This window comes from Haliotis rufescens, unplaced genomic scaffold (genome assembly GCF_023055435.1).
Source record: "Haliotis rufescens isolate VD_foot unplaced genomic scaffold, xgHalRufe1.0.p SCAF_2, whole genome shotgun sequence".
Taxonomy (NCBI): domain Eukaryota; kingdom Metazoa; phylum Mollusca; class Gastropoda; order Lepetellida; family Haliotidae; genus Haliotis; species Haliotis rufescens.
Genome location: NW_025963890.1, coordinates 9,479,640 through 9,495,922, shown reverse-complemented (window position 1 = coordinate 9,495,922; position 16,283 = coordinate 9,479,640). Strand labels below are relative to the sequence as shown.

General features: G+C 40.1%; 1 protein-coding gene across 1 annotated transcript in view; it reads left to right on the top strand.

Annotated features, from left to right (window-relative positions):
• Positions 1-16,283, top strand: part of LOC124136204 (glutamate receptor ionotropic, NMDA 3A-like) — a 119,251-nt gene that overhangs the window by 33,642 nt on the left and 69,326 nt on the right. The gene's annotated exons all lie outside the window — the stretch shown is intronic.

Sequence of the window (16,283 nt, the reverse complement as noted above, 5' to 3'; positions counted from 1 at the left end):
TTTAGTTACTGTTAATCATCCACCAACTATATATATTCTGTACCATGCTCATTATTCAACCTTGCTTGACAACGGTATAAAGATCTATACTGAAACGTCGCCTTTACAGTAAATAAAGAAGTTGTTATCCATAAATTATCTCTACTTTGTCATCCGCCAACTTCTAAGTAATGTCTATCAAACAAATCACTGATACACATGATTTCATTAGATTTATTAAAAAGGACAAGATCAGGTTTGTTAGTCTGGATAGGTCCGAGGCTGTATACGGGCATATTCCAAAGAATGTTTTATTCATCATTTTCCATGACGCCCTCTACTTATTCTGGGTCGTACCATGGATGGACCTATGAGTCAAAAAACACATGGCGAGGACGTTAATAAAAAGATCGAGCCACACCAACATGTCACTTAAGATCCTGTGTTTGTGCCAAAGCTGGGCACTCACAGACAATGTGTCTTGATCTACAATGCATAATCTACATTTCATATTTACATGTTGATGCAATTGACGGAGCGGGAAACAGAAAATCTTCTGTGTCACTTTTCAGGCCAGACGACCTATAATTATTAGTGACCTTCCAGTCTTTGACAACAGAGATGCATTATGGTAATTCAAAACGTCAACACCAGAGACTAATCAGTCTTGATTATCAGTCCAAACAGATTCCACAAGGCGTAAATAGATAGTGATAACAATTATATAAATGGGTGATGACACCAGGTGTTCGCGAACAGGGTAAGCGTGGACACACACAGAACTATCACGACACACAATTCAAATGGTGGCAGTTGGTGCAAACACCTTTAACAGGAGTCAGATACATGTAATGGTTGCTGAAAATGAGTTTCACCATGTCCAGAGGTCCACATTCGTCTGCCTATGAATAGTGTTCGGTCATGAGGTACATCGCCTGCCATGTGAATGTGAAGGTTGTCGTTCCCGTGATAGACACGGGCAGATCGCTCTCTTGGATTATCGAACACACCGGAAGTCATTTCTGCTCCTGGCCCTTCAATATCCGGCAGGAGGAAAAAGCTAACTTTGATTATTTGATCAACTCTCGGATTGTTTCAGCCGATTTCTCCTTTTCCTGTATGACAATAGAGTGTGCAGGGACAAATTCAATATCACGTGGTAACAACGACAGCCTTTCCTATAAATAGGGTTTTATCACCTGACCAGATCTATCACGTGTTTCCTGGAACAGCATTGAGTTGTGGATGACATTACATTTAATACAACAATAACACACTAACAATATTTGATACCATCTCAGTGTCATTAGTTTGAATACAATCGGGAATGCAGGATCTCCAGGCATATAATCGAGAGCACGCAATATCATTTCTGCCTCAGATTTTGAGAAATATTTTTGGTACAACACTCAATATTGTTAAGGATGCTGTATTGATGCCTTTCACAATATTAGTCAATGTAATTAAAGTTTAATTAATTTAATTTACTCCGATAATACGTCACTGTGTTAAAATCTGAAGACGTCAACAGAAGGTCGCTTCAGGTGAACTTCGTGATCAGCCATCAGCGTTGAATCTTCTAAACTCTCAATACCAGTGAGCGGAGAGAGTTTTTTACCTGTTCCATGGCATTGGTTATTTGAGTACTTTTTAATTGCGTCCACTGCTTCCTTGTATTGTAGTTGTGAACGAGTACCCATTGTCATCCAGAAGATCATACAGTGCTCCTTTACAAATAGTTTTCATCCGGTATCTGGGTTATCTTAGTTTATTTATTAACATGAGATTGATGTCACATGCAAATGTTTCCATCTGAAAATATAGCCGCGGTGTTGATCTTTCTTCAAGGCACATACACCAATACAATCAGATAAGCTTCAGACAACAATATCTGTTGGTGTAAAAAATGTTTCCATAAATTCACAAATCCTGTCCAGTGTAACAATCCGAGTGTGTCATTTGTGCATTTCTAAGCATGTATGTTTCACAGCAGATGGTCCCTGGGCATCTCGTTATCAGCGTTTGCGATTATGACCACTCGTCATGTCTGGATAATGGAATTACTCTCCCCGTGTCCGACTACCCCATCACACACTGTCTTCCCCTCCTGGTTACATCAACGCCTACAACGCCTATAGTTGCTCTGGCGACTCCACAATCCGCAATGTCAGAACGATGACTTCTTTTTCTCGTTATACATCTGTAGCACACCAGAAGATAAATGACTTCCCTCATGTGCCCGAGTTTAATTCTGTATAATATTATGGACACAAGCTCAGATATCAATAATGGCTTTGGGCATGTCGCTGCTTACCAATGGGATATAGGCAATCTGAATTTAACTGCAGACGCATATTTTACTGCTACAGCAGTATAATTCAAAGATAATATATGCAATTATGCATCTCCAGATGTGTACATATAAATCTTGAATGTGGATTACTCTTGAGGATAGCTATCATACAGAAAATATCCATTTATATTTTTAATTCCCAGTGTAACTTATACCTAAAGATACACTTGGCAGTTTAATACCGCTCCGTGACACTTTGTAGATATGTATGATAAGTGACTTCAGCGGTGAAGAGCCAGTGTATTGATGTTTTTAGAGATGACACTTTTATCCTTCCCATGAATATATAATAAAATTTCCTAATTAAGTTGGAAAATTACAAGATTAAGTTTTTTGTCCAGTGTTTCGGAAAGTTAAATTTATGAAATGGGATTGAAGCCACAAGTCCCGTTACATCCCAATGACTGATCTTCGATGAGATTGGGTTTAATATAGTCGGTTCATCAATGATCCCCTGAAGCTATGTTAACACCGAACACTTTGCTCTTGCACAGCCTAACCCCAGATACAATATTGATACGTTCTGCCTCGCGGTATATTAATGTGTTCAATGAAACTCACACAGAATATTCAATAAAGAACATGGCCAAAATAGTGTGTCAAAATAACAATTTAGGATTAGACCTGCAAATAAAGTTTAAGCAACAAAGAAAGTTCTCTCTCGCGTTTCAGAGATCAATCTGGTGTCAGATGCCTCACGTGAAATGTTACTAGGTCGTTGTTATTTTACGGAATTAATGTTTCGACTTTCGCAAGGCAAAGTAATTTGTCAAAACCAGATTCTTGGCGAATGGCGAAATTCGCTTAGGTTTCAGTTTGGATCACGAAACTGTGAGTTAAACAATTTAAAATTGTGTACTTTGTTCTAATTTGTTTGCGGCTCTCCACAGCTGTAAGCTGATGCTGAAAAGCTTATACAAACCAGAATATAAACTTGAAGACTTATTTTGATAAATCAAATATAATGGCACCTGCATCTAATAATAAAACTCGAGAATGGTTACACTGTAAACACGAATACCATGCTCTCCACGAGTGAGTGAGTGAGTATGTTTTTACGCCGTCTTTAGCAATATTCCAGCAATTTCACGGCGGGGACACTAGAAACAGGCTTCACAGATTGTACCCATGTCGGGAATCGATCCCGTGTCCTCGGCGTGATTCTCTCCACGAATCACCTGAGGTGTCATCGTTGATTTTCATTGATCTATCATATTATTTTCACCGCTATTTTGTCTGCTTCGTCGGATACTCGAGACTGGTTATTTTCTGGCGTGAATTAAACTGTTGAAACATTATTGACTGTTTGTTATTTGACCCCGCTCTTCATATTCCAGGTGTATGACCTAGGCCTGTAAATAATTTAGTCTGGACCAGTAAAATATATTAAAAACGTTTCATATAACGACAAGAAATCAAGTCTGCGATACCGAAATCAGTATTGTAATGTATTCAAGTGAAACGTTTAAGGCACGTTCTATGCTGTCTTGAAATAAATTCTTCGTGAGAAATAGCAATTCATACTTTTTTGGACTGGATAAAAATGGATCGATCACGTTTGCTAATACGAGGGCTATATTAATGTTTAATCGATATGCAAATATGATCGTCCACTGTTCTGTATCCATACATGAAAAATAGCTTTGTTGTAAAATCAATGAAATCACAGACAATCACTGCTCATACTGTAGTCATATTGATATCAATAATAGCAGTGAGTGAAGTTAGATTAGAATAAAATGCTCATTCAAACCTAAACCCTATGTCAAGCGCTGTTTGACGGGCGCACAGTAAAGAATAGAGTAGCATCAACATGTCATGGTGTAAGGACAATGAAAACACAGACCCCGACACGCACAGACCCCGACATGCACAGACACACGCACGCATGCACGCAATTCCTGTTCCCACTGAATGGGTGTTGAAGAGGAAATTGTTGCCAATTAGGGTGGTTAGAATGACCTGTTTTTCAATCATTCCGGCTATTGCAGAAGGAATTAAAGATCGGGTGTCTAATGATATGTGTTTACCTTGAAATACTTGCATATTTAGCCTTTTATATGTCGTAAGGGTATGTCTTGTGTTACACTACTCTGCAGATCTGTATCATTATTATCCGCTATCATTTGCGGTGCACTGATCCCTGTTCTGTTTGAAGCCCTAAAACTATCTAGCTGCAAGCTTCAAAATAGACTTCCGCTTGTCATTCCGCTAAGATTGCTTTGTGGAAAGGGCCGTGTTCAGTAATCCAACTTCACGAGTCGTAAGTCTGTATTAACAAAAGTCTGTTACTACCATAGTACTGAGGGCACTTTGTTCAGTTCTCCCTGTCAACAAAGCGATGTTAACTCCACGATCGTCGTATACAATATGAGAGTACCGATCGTCCTAGCAACAAGATCGCCCTGCATGTGTACAATAAGGTCTCTAGTCATTATGTCTGTATTATGTATACTACAGTATCATCTCAGCAATGTAGTCCTCCCCATACAGCATGGGGGCCTACTGCAATATTTAGTGTCGTCCTTGATATAAAAAAAACACTACTCAAAAGAAGTTGAGAGCACACGATTCTTTCATATTACTGTAGTTAATATGTCATGGCATGACAGACGAACTATAGTAATATGAAAGATTCGGGTAACTTCAAAAGAAGTTAAAGAACACCCGATTCTTTCATATTACTCCACTTAATATGTCATGGCATGACGGACTAACTATTGAAACATGAAAGAATCGGGTAACTTCAAAAGAAGTTAAAGAACACCCTTTACTTTCATATTACTCGACTTAATATGTCATGGCATGAAAGACTAACTATAGTAAGATGATAGCACCGGGTGTTCTTTAACTTCTTCAGAGGGGACTATCTGACGACTGTAAGCCAAGGGCACTGGCGCTACAAACGAGATTACTCACTTAACTTTGTCTTAAACTCGCTATATTTCAGCTATACCAATCGCAGCTGTATATTACAAATGTCTTCGCTATACCCAGACCAATATTTGATTTTACCATTAAACCCAAGCGTCCTATACAGTTGTATATTGTGATATTATCTTGGCCTGACATTTCTGATACAAATAGGTCTTGGCTACTCTGCGAAAGCTCTGCGAAACAGATTCTTTTTAAACTTGCCTTAACGTCGGTACGGTCAACAGTACTGAGGATGGGGTGAAAAATGTCGAGAGGCCTTAAATCAAGCAACATTATTGTCACTATTGCGTGAAGCGTTATGTAAAAACGTCACGACGAAGATAATAATTTTCATCAATCGAATTGTTTCTGGATAATTAAATTTTGTGAGACAAAACATAAAAAAGAATTAAATTTTCTTCTTAACACATGCCTAAAATCGATACTCCGCATTACTATTGGTGAAACAAAGGAACATATATCTGCCTATTTTCTACTTGAGTTGGTGTGTTTGGCATCAAAATAGAGTGCGAACCTTTCAGACTGTATATCAAATCTTTTACCAAGATAGTGTATCCAGAGAATCACACCCTCTGACGGCCACAATGACAATGAATGGTACCATTCCATTAGCTGTAAGGGCATCAAGCCCAACTTGATAATGCGCTTATGAAATATATGGATACTCAAATAAATCTTTTGAAATTACAGCTTTTCACAGCGTACACGATTTCCAATACGTCCTGTAGTGATGGTTCTATGACCAAGTGTCTGCCATCAAATGCTCAGCTCACGTGTAGAAACTGGTGCCCATGCTTTCTGGAACCTCAACACTTCAATGTCTTCCCACATCAGCCAATGTTGTCACAGCACTATTGAAGGTTTAATCAGACAATGCAGCATTACGCACAGTATTGAACATTCTTCGATACCACAGCCCTTGGCCTTGTGAGCCGAGACCTTTGAAAGGGAAATCAAACTTGTTCTCTCTTTCAGCCGAAGAAAACATGGAGGCGTGCCCAGCCATCGGGTCTAAAAGAATTGTGATTGCATACCACCAAAGAAGTTGGGTGAAAATTCAATTGGTCTCTTATTGTAAATGTGAACAAGGAACACTGTTGTTCGCTAAAGTCGCGGGAGGCTACCGGATTCAAATGGATTTCGTTTATGTAAGCTATTTTGGTTGGAAATAGCTCAGGCGTTTCAGAATCTTTTCTGTAGAATACCTCCAAAAAAATCAGTGGACCAATAATGACCAAGATCTCGTGCTTGGTAACGAGGTTAACGATCAAACTTTGGCAAAAACATATTAATATTAAATATTAAATTTAATAGTATTGTAGAACTATGCCATTGCGAACATATCTTGGGTTATTGTGTAACAAATGTTTTTCTAATGTAATTACTGGCGGTTATAAAGCGTCCTTTGTAAAAAGAAACTACATTAACGGGAAAATAAGGAAATTAAACACGCCAGTTTACAGTCTGTTTCAAAATTATATCTGTGCTTAAAAATTCAGAGTGACAAAAATCTATCCAGGGGACAGAATGACAATGGACTCTGAGTAAGTGAGTGAGTGAGTTGGGTTTAACACCGCTTTAAACATTATTCCAGTGATATCACGGCATGTCAGCTTGATGTGGGAGGAATGCCCGAAGTGATGCAGGTTTCAGACGTTTACCACTTTGGTGAAACCCACGAGCACGGGTATGGTGCTGACAAACCTAGAAACATAATCGGGGTGAACCGGCATTCGAACCCACAATCATAGGTTTCTGTCCAGGGGACGCAACTCTGCACAGCGAATCAATGGACTCTGAGTTTCTTATGATTATGGAAATAGTTTTATCACTTGTATTTGTACTCCTTCTGTTAGTTTGTCAACGTTGAACCTGTACAGGGGAACATGGGGCGCCGCAATTCGCTGCGCAGAGTTGCGTCCCTTGGGCACGCTAGGAACCTATGACTGTGGGTTCGAATCACGGTTCTAGGTTTGTCAGCACCATGCTCGTGGGTTTCACCAAAGTACTAAACGTATGTTATTAAGAACTGAATCAGCACAGGCTTTCCTCTCACAATAAGCTGACACGATATAATTGAAATATTGTTAAAAGTGGCGTTAAACTGACTGACCCACTCAACTAACCTGTACAGTTTTAGTCAACTCGTAGTGACACCGGCCGACACCGTCACAAAAACGAAAAAACTTTAAAAAAATGTGAACTGTCTGCTCTTTGAGCATGCTGGGTTTGACTCGAGGCGGTTACACTAACCATGGTATTAAACTGACCTTTACAGTGCTTTACATTTCGACGGCAATTTTCTTCACGAAGAGCGTGAGTGTAGCGACACAAAGGTGTATGAATTGCAAGCATATTTCATCCTAGTAAGCACCAGCCTAATGACAGCATTGTGTCGAGCAGCGACTGAAACATGTCTCGATGAGGGTAGGTAACGCTAAGAATTTGCACCTTGGACAACCGTGCTGGTTCAAAAGCAAAGGTGGCGTTCGTCACGATATGTAGGGATATGCACAATGTTTCCATTAAAACGTCATCCCTGTACCTAAATAAATCACCTACAGGGATGGTCACACACTTAACTGTTAATTGAAAGTAGGACATGTTGTGTAATCTTGACGCCATTCATTTTTAATTATGTTTGAACCTCCATTAACCATTGGGTGTCACGCAACAAACAATTTTTCATGCAAATTGTGTGAGTGGTGTTTTCGCTGACACCTGATGTCATCACTGATTTTCTGTGGTCCATTCATATTATTTTCACCGTTATTTTGTCTTTTACGCCCAATGTCGGATAATGGAGACTGGTTATTTCTGGTGTTGGCGTTGTATATTTACATGAGTCTACCATTTAAAGCGGTTCCTGAATATAAGGGCATCATTCCAAAAATTAGTTCTAAGAGACAATTGGTTGTGTAGATTTACGTCCATTAGCTTTGCTAGAATCCACTGGTCTTTGGTTCGAATCCAAATTCGCTCAAATGATGATCCTTAAGTGTTCATTGGTTAAAGTTTAAAGTCTACAAATAGAGATAATTGGGGTTTCCTTCGACATTTAACCGACTCGAGGTGATTTAGCTGAAAGTGAGTGAGTGAGTGAGTGAGTATGGTTTTACGCCGCTTTTAGCAATATTCCAGCACTTTCACGGCGGGGGACACCAGAAATGGGCTTCACACATTGTACCCATGTCGGGAATCGAACCCGGGTCTTCGGTGTGAGGAGCGAACGCTTTAACCACTAGGCTACCCGACCGCCCCTTTAGCTGGAAGATTCCATATGTGGAAGTGTCATATTGGAGCCAGAACTTCGCATGTATGTGGAAATCGTGACCTTTCACTATTTAATCCGTTGAATTTGCCTATTATTGATCTGCTTATCCTCGTCACATCTAATTTGGATGCGTGAAGTAGTGGTCCTCACGCACATTCCTTAAACACAGTCGTTGGTAATAACAGCCGACGCCATCACCACGTCCGACAGATGGACCTGCTTGAACACGCAGCACACCTGCAGAAAAACGCCTTGTTCAAATTTACATCTAACTAATTGTAACAACATTAATGTCAGCTTACGACTTTTTCAAGTGTTTGATTTTTGTATTTGTTTAGCCAAAGGTTTATGGAGCATTACCCTAAATGTTATATCTCGTTCTTATCAAAGAATGTGTAACATTCTACGTTTCAGTACATAGCGACTGATGTTACATGGGCTGCCCAAGAGGCGAGAAAATAACGTCACTATATTGATTCTGTAATTACTTCTTTGTTGGTAAGAAGAAGGCAATTACAGCTGGGAAAATGGTTCCACTAACAATGTGGTCGTTTGTTGACTGCCTATTCGACAGTTAAGTGCGTTTTTTATATTACGCTGACAGAGAGGGTTGTGTTTTTAATGTGTTTGGGAATTATTTCTGGTAAGACTGTAGCCTATTCCCCCATCATATCAAACTCTCTGGGGTAAACACACTGTCAATCATACGTAGTGTGGTCAATCGTTTTAAACTTAGTCAATATCATTATTTCTGCAGCAATTCAAGAAAAAACCTTCGTCTGTAGGTCCCTGCCTACGATATTAGAGGGATCAAATTTAAGCTGAGTGACATGTCGACGAAGGCAGTCAATTGGCCATAGCTGAAGAATTCGCTGCAAACGAAGCGCTCGATAGTCGTGGAGAAAGTTTTTGTTGCGCCGCGATCCCATCGACAAATAGTTCAATACGAATTTCAGAACCTGACACATGGAAACTCTAGTTAGGAAAACTTCACAGTTGTGTTGACTGTTCTAGTTTGGGTTGTATGGAAGTTGTGGAAGATGGAGCTTATGACAGGATTAGGCCCGTCTGTGAGAGCAGGATATTGAGGCAATAGATCCAGCGGAGGATTAGACATGGTAAATGGCCCCAGCCTCTCGTCATACATGACCTCGGAAATATTCGTGTAAATAAGCTCAAACCGACGTCCAAACACTTGAAAAGCAGTTGTGTACAATGTATATACATCCGTGTTTGAAACAGTGTTATATATTCTTTAAGGCACACTATCCATCCGTCCATCCGTCCATCCGTCGTCGGCCAATCCATCTATCATGTAATTCTCCATCCTTCGACAACTCATTCTATTTTTCCATTAATTAATATAGGCAACCGCCCCTTACCCATCATCTATCTATCCTCAACCCATCCATCATGCATATATCCATCATCCTTCAATCCATATGTCCGTCCGTCCTCCATCTTTCCATCCATCACCTCCCCTCATTCATCTTTCTGGTTATATATCCATACTATCGATCCACTATTGTCTATATATCTGTTCATCGAGCAACCCATCTATACATCAACAAACCCTATTAACTATTCCTGATAGGGTATTATTAAAAGCGGTTATCAATGATTGTGCTTAATATAGCAAGCTTATAGTGATCTCAATGCATTGATGAGTTTGGACATGATACTCTCATGTGCCTTAGAGAGCGTTGAGAAGAGCCACAGTAACAAGATGGGGAGCTATAACAAGCCTATAAGACCGTAGCCCTGACCTCTACACCATACGCCATCTACGTCATCGTTAGCTGTCTTGGATGCTGAACTCCTTAGTATAACGTCTTTTGTAGCTGCCTAACGTGATTGGTTGTAGTTATCCCTGGTCGTATATACTTTATATACTTTCACCATCGTATTTAGGAGCTGAAGCACGGCACTTTGGTAAGTCAAGTATCTCCAGATGACGCAATGTGTTTTGTTGTGCGGTTAATGACACAAACACCATCCTTGACTGTTGCCCTGAGTGTTTGCTCCCTCCTGGCAGTGACCGCATGTGCTGATGTAGAGGTCACTGCTGCAGTAGCAGCCTGTTAGGATGCTGTAAACACCCTCCATGTCCTAAAGGGGTGCCTGAAGAGGCAGATTGAGAGTCAGGTAGTGCACAGCTTCACTAATGACCTGCTTATGGACGCTTCCAGTCCTGAAGGCAAAACACTACCATGCCCTAGATCATGTATACTGTGGATGTCTTTGCCCTTTTCAGTATGAGATGCTTGCTTTAGCATATTATTCCTGTTTGGAGTTAATAGAAATGATCTTCTTTGTCACACCTGAGGCACTGATGGATGTTCGATGTGTAGGTTTAAGCCAAAGCATAAGCACGTCAACACCCCTCGTATTTATGTACATGTCTGCATTAGTCAAACAGGTGCCAACTGTCAAAATAAACATAGGCGGTAAACACCTCATATTTAGGCAGATGTCTGCATTAGTCACGCATGTGTCCTTACTCGGGCTTAATATACAGTTTGTGACAAGGCCTTATGGCATATGAAGATATCAAGGTTGTTTCATCGAAAGTGTTGAAGGAACAAGATCGTGTTTGTATAGCCCCTCTATACCCAGTGCAGCTAACATCTCATTTCTGTATTTTCGTCTACCCGTCAAGTCCTCTGATCTTACTGCCCACCGCACAACCATTAGTGCAACAGCGGCCAGTAGCGGACATGCTTGATGAGTTGTCTGCCCCTATAGCTAGCTGTCACAACATATTAGTCGGGCAAGTTATCACATAGGCCAAGCAGTTAATGCAGGCGACCAAATCACCAATAATAACACTTCTATTGACTTCTCAAGTCATATACATAGATTTTTGTCTCCAACTCTAAAGAGTTCAGCAGCAGATCCCCAACTTAAAGTTGTTCCCAACGGGCGTTAACGTCGTTAAAACTAATTATTCAGTCTCTTATGTCAGAGAACCTTTACAATCAGTGCCAAGAAGCGGTGCCGGGAGAGTCATTTTTCGACTAAACGGCGATATATTCCATTGGAAGGGTCGCCCTCACACGATTCAATCACGATACAATCTTTAAAAACACAGGTCCCCGGTTAACCATGACCATAAACTTATTAACCAAGTTAAAACTGTCATAAAGCGCCACCGATACACACTAAAACACATATAGCCTTTACACCAGTGTTTAACACATCCTATTGCCAGAGCTAGTGCCACGGCTTCAAATGGCAACTACAGCTTTTTTATAATATCGTCGTCCACGAACCTGATCTTATCATACAAAGTTATAGATGAGAAGTCGAATATGTCAGACTTGTCTGTGTTTTGATATAGTAGCCCACTCATTGTTATCGAGTAATTTTAAAAATGGAACCATGAGCTGTTGGGGTTTATTAACAATCATACAGTTAGCTGCGCATGTTCATCATGCTCCAGTTGGGTGAAATCCATGTCAGTTTCTTGAGATTGTTCTTTTTAAAGTCCTGAAGGGAAATGGTGTAGTCTGAGCACATTCTCGGATGACAGTGAATGACTGAGTGAGAATGGTTCAACGTTATTTTTAGGATTATTGCGCCAGTGTCCAGACGAGGGTAGCCTTTGAACCTTGAATTCTTGTGATGAATCGAATCTAGACGTTTGAAGTGACGGCCCTTCTCAACCAAGCGGCTACCTCTGCTCGGGTGGCGATCGCATGATAGCTGAAGATATAGTTTTAGTCCAGCTATCAGTTGTGGTCGTTGTTATGGTAACCAGAGGGTACTGGTGCTCATATTGTTGACCACTGTAGCAAACCTTATCACCATCAACTACCACGTCGCTATGTAGTTGCTGTTTCGTGGTCAACGCTCGGTCGACAGCATTTATATTGATGACCGAGAAAGCAAGTTACGAAAAAGAAGTCTCATTTTCTATCTTTTGTAATAGTGGATGGACATTTTGATCCAATTGTGTTACCCTCGGGGAACAAGAAACACTATTTAGATATGATCCACATAACAAACATCAGCTATATCGACAATAAAGAAAGATGTGCCACATTGATGTACAATGATTAGTGCCAACGAATCTATTATTCATGACAAAGTCATAGTTTATCGGAAATGTATCTTCCCCATCAAGCCGTGATCTGTCATTTAGTAAATATTCAAACAAAGTTCGAAAACGGCAACGTCAACGCCTCGAATATCTGCCCAAACTGATTCCATAGGGCGTATAAGGCAAAATAATGATGGCACCATGTCCTGCAAATCAACAGCATCCAAAGACTGTATATCTAGAATCACATCACACCTGGTCTAGAAACGAGCATGACATGACACTGCCAGAGGCGTTCTTAAGAACGTCCTCCAGATGTGCCTCTCAGTTCTAGATGGACCTTGTTTCCATACTAAACCGCAGTGTAACCTGTCGTTGATGCGAGCTTATCATTGTATAAATTAAGTCATCACGCGATACTCAAAGGAGGGGACTGTTTGAAGTAACAGAACCTAAATATACTGAGACACTTTGAAAAATGATATTCGATGAATTTGTAATATTTGACACAATGGACACCAAAAAAAATATTAACATGTTCTGTGTATTAAGGAATTAGCACTACAAAATCATTTTGTCACAGAGTTATCGTTAGTTTTCATGCTTGTAAATACAGCTAAATTCGTTCTCTTGTCCTTCGAGTTAAAAAAAATGATTATTCTTTTCAAAGTATTTAAGGTAACGTTACAATGAAATTCACTTTCTTCACACGACATCAGTGTGATAAATGCCAGTTAAGACATGTAAGAAAACTCCTTGCGGGGTGACCGGCGATTGAAATGAGCGTTCGAGGGATACATAAGGTTGGATGAAGTGCCAAAATGTATGGAATTTCTTTTTGGTATCAATCATGATATAACCCCTACTACTTTCAGATAAAGCATACTTTGCCCAAAACCGTAAGACAGGTGTCATGACTGGACATGTATCACACATTGCTCACTAATGTTCTCAGAGAGGTCCACGTGACATCAATGTTAAGTGTTAATCTATCTTTGTTATCTGTCATGGCGAGCGACGGTAAAACCAACATGGACATTATCCATCAGCGGAATATATTTACTCAACAGTTTAGACCATCAGACGGGTCTCATTGCTTCACGACAGCAACCATGCGGGACTCCAGACACGAACCATCAGGTCCGCTCACGGGGGAATCAATATACCACCTACAACTAAACATGTGTGAAGTTTCACTTTTTAAAGGGTTTACATGACTGATGTGTGATCTGATGAAGTTAGGGATGGGGTGAGGAGTTGATAGGATGGGATATATTATTGTATAGTGACTACCATTCAAAGCTTTATCCCTTTCATCGGCTCCTTGAAATCATAAAGGGAGCTTATTATTTGAGTGTGTGTGTCTTACTCATTTTACAATGTATATATTCCCAGAGCGAGAAAAAATGCATGCAAATGACTTTTGATACTGAACAAGATCAGAAAGAAACACAAACGAAAGTATCAATCTAACAATAGTGAGTGAGTGAGTGAGTATGGTTTTACGCCGCTTTTAGCAATATTCCAGCAATATCACGGCGGGGGACACTAGAAATGGGCTTCACACATTGTACCCATGTCGGGAATCGAACCCGGGTCTTCGGCGTGATGAGCGAACGCTTTAACCACTAGGCTACCCGACCGCCCCCAAATCTAATAATAAACATTATCCATATTTAATAAGCTGTATAATGTATTCTGTACTTACGTCCAAAACGACGTCAACAATTAGTTGTTGTGACGTTTTTATACATTAAACCACCACATATGGTTAACTTCAAAAACAAATACACACAAATATTCGTGTGTAGATTACCATGCCAAAAGTGCTTAACGTGCAAGTACAAGAAAGAAACAGGCCATCTGTCAGTCATTTGAACATAATATTATATCATAAGTTTTAAACTAATATTTCAAATTTGTCATTCCCAGAGCGCCAAAAAGAGCCATTACCCTCCATCATTCTTTAGAAACCGTGGCATTCGGCTCGGTGAAATGGAAACCGCATTATCATATAATTTTGATCAATATTTATTGGAACACCTTCACATTAGGTATTTTCTCTCCGCATCCTGCTGGTCAGACAGATTCAGTTGGACGAGATTCACATGATGTGTTTTCAGATTTGAATGACACTCATTCTTCAAACTTTTTAAATCTCTACGTGGTAATAAATTTAAGGATGGCTGTTCATGTAACAGTGGACATAAATCGTAAAGAGGACTGGGTGCAAATAAGTCTGAAATAGTCTTTCTGATAGCCTTGACGAGTGTTGATGTATGTGTCCAATGTCAAAGCATACAACGGGGAAAAATAACTAAAATTACTTGCTTTTTTCAATGCACAGAGCAATCTTTTGTTTCGAATGTGCCAAAGGACGATGGATCGTAAGATCGTGACAAAAGACAATACCATCCCAACAGCATCGAAAAAATGTCGTTCTCACATGCTCAGATTTGATAAAACGAAATTCGAAAAAAGTAATCAACTTTGTTGTAGCCATATTGATATCGTGTGATGGTGTGGACCCCAAAGCAGTTCTGTGGTGTTAGATCAATTAGATCACTGAACGCACGGTGTCTCCCAAAACTTATTCCCAAAACATATGTGGCGTTTCTTATCTGAAAACGCTTACCATATGCCTTGGTTGAGCGTTGTTGATTCCTTTCTTGACTGCGGTGAAAAAACCAATGGTTTGATGCGATAAGGCTTACAATACTAACCAAGCGGAAACATGGAATGTCCTGCATTTTGCAAAAAAAAACGTTCTCAAAAGCCCTTCAACTGTTTGAGTTGGACTTCAATTGCGCGTGCGCTGAAACTATATTTCCGGTATCAATGGTGGTGCCTCATTGATCTCGTAAGAGGTGCATCTCCTTTACAGACTGATTCCACTCTGCTGGACTATCTCTCGCAAAATTGCAATACTCCTGCATTTTTTCAGCAATGATTTAAAAGGAGATTTTGATGTAATTATTTACCTGTTCCACATCACAAACTAGGAAATGTTCACTTGGCTTTCGGAGTTAAATATAGCGCCCTCTGGCGTCAGGGGAGGTAATCAGGCAGATATGTCGTCTATTTGGGCCCAGGAAGCATTGTGGGATGAAGTTGACATTCACAGATCTCAACACGGCATCAAGTTTGGCGTTTCATCTGCATCTTTTAACAACTCCGTGCCTCGGGTGTTGAGCAAGCCATAAGGCGCAGTAATAAAGTAGTAGTCCATAGAGTCTTAGGGCAGAAGCGGCTTGTTTCAATCCAGCTTTTCATGTTTTCATTCACTTCTTTTTATTCTGCGGGCGGACATATCCGATTTAGTGCAGAAGAAAGTTTCAAATGCTGATGTGACCATTTAGGTATTCATTGAAAGCCACCATACATTCTAATGACTACATTACTGATATTCACCTTTTTACTGAGTCCTTCCATCACTGATTGAGCGATGCAGGAATGAGATTTGCTTATACATTGAAATTACCCCATGGTATGTTGGTCCTAACTGAACAGACAGGATGCCATATTCCTCATCCCATGACACCAGTCTGTCTCTCTTTCATCTGATGGGAGGAACCCGGATCGAGTACAAAGGTTCAATATAGCCTAGATTGATAAATTAGAATACTCCCTGTAGTCTCTGCAGGGAGACATTACATCATTTATCTTGAATTGGCAGAGTCTCACAGACGCTTTAAATC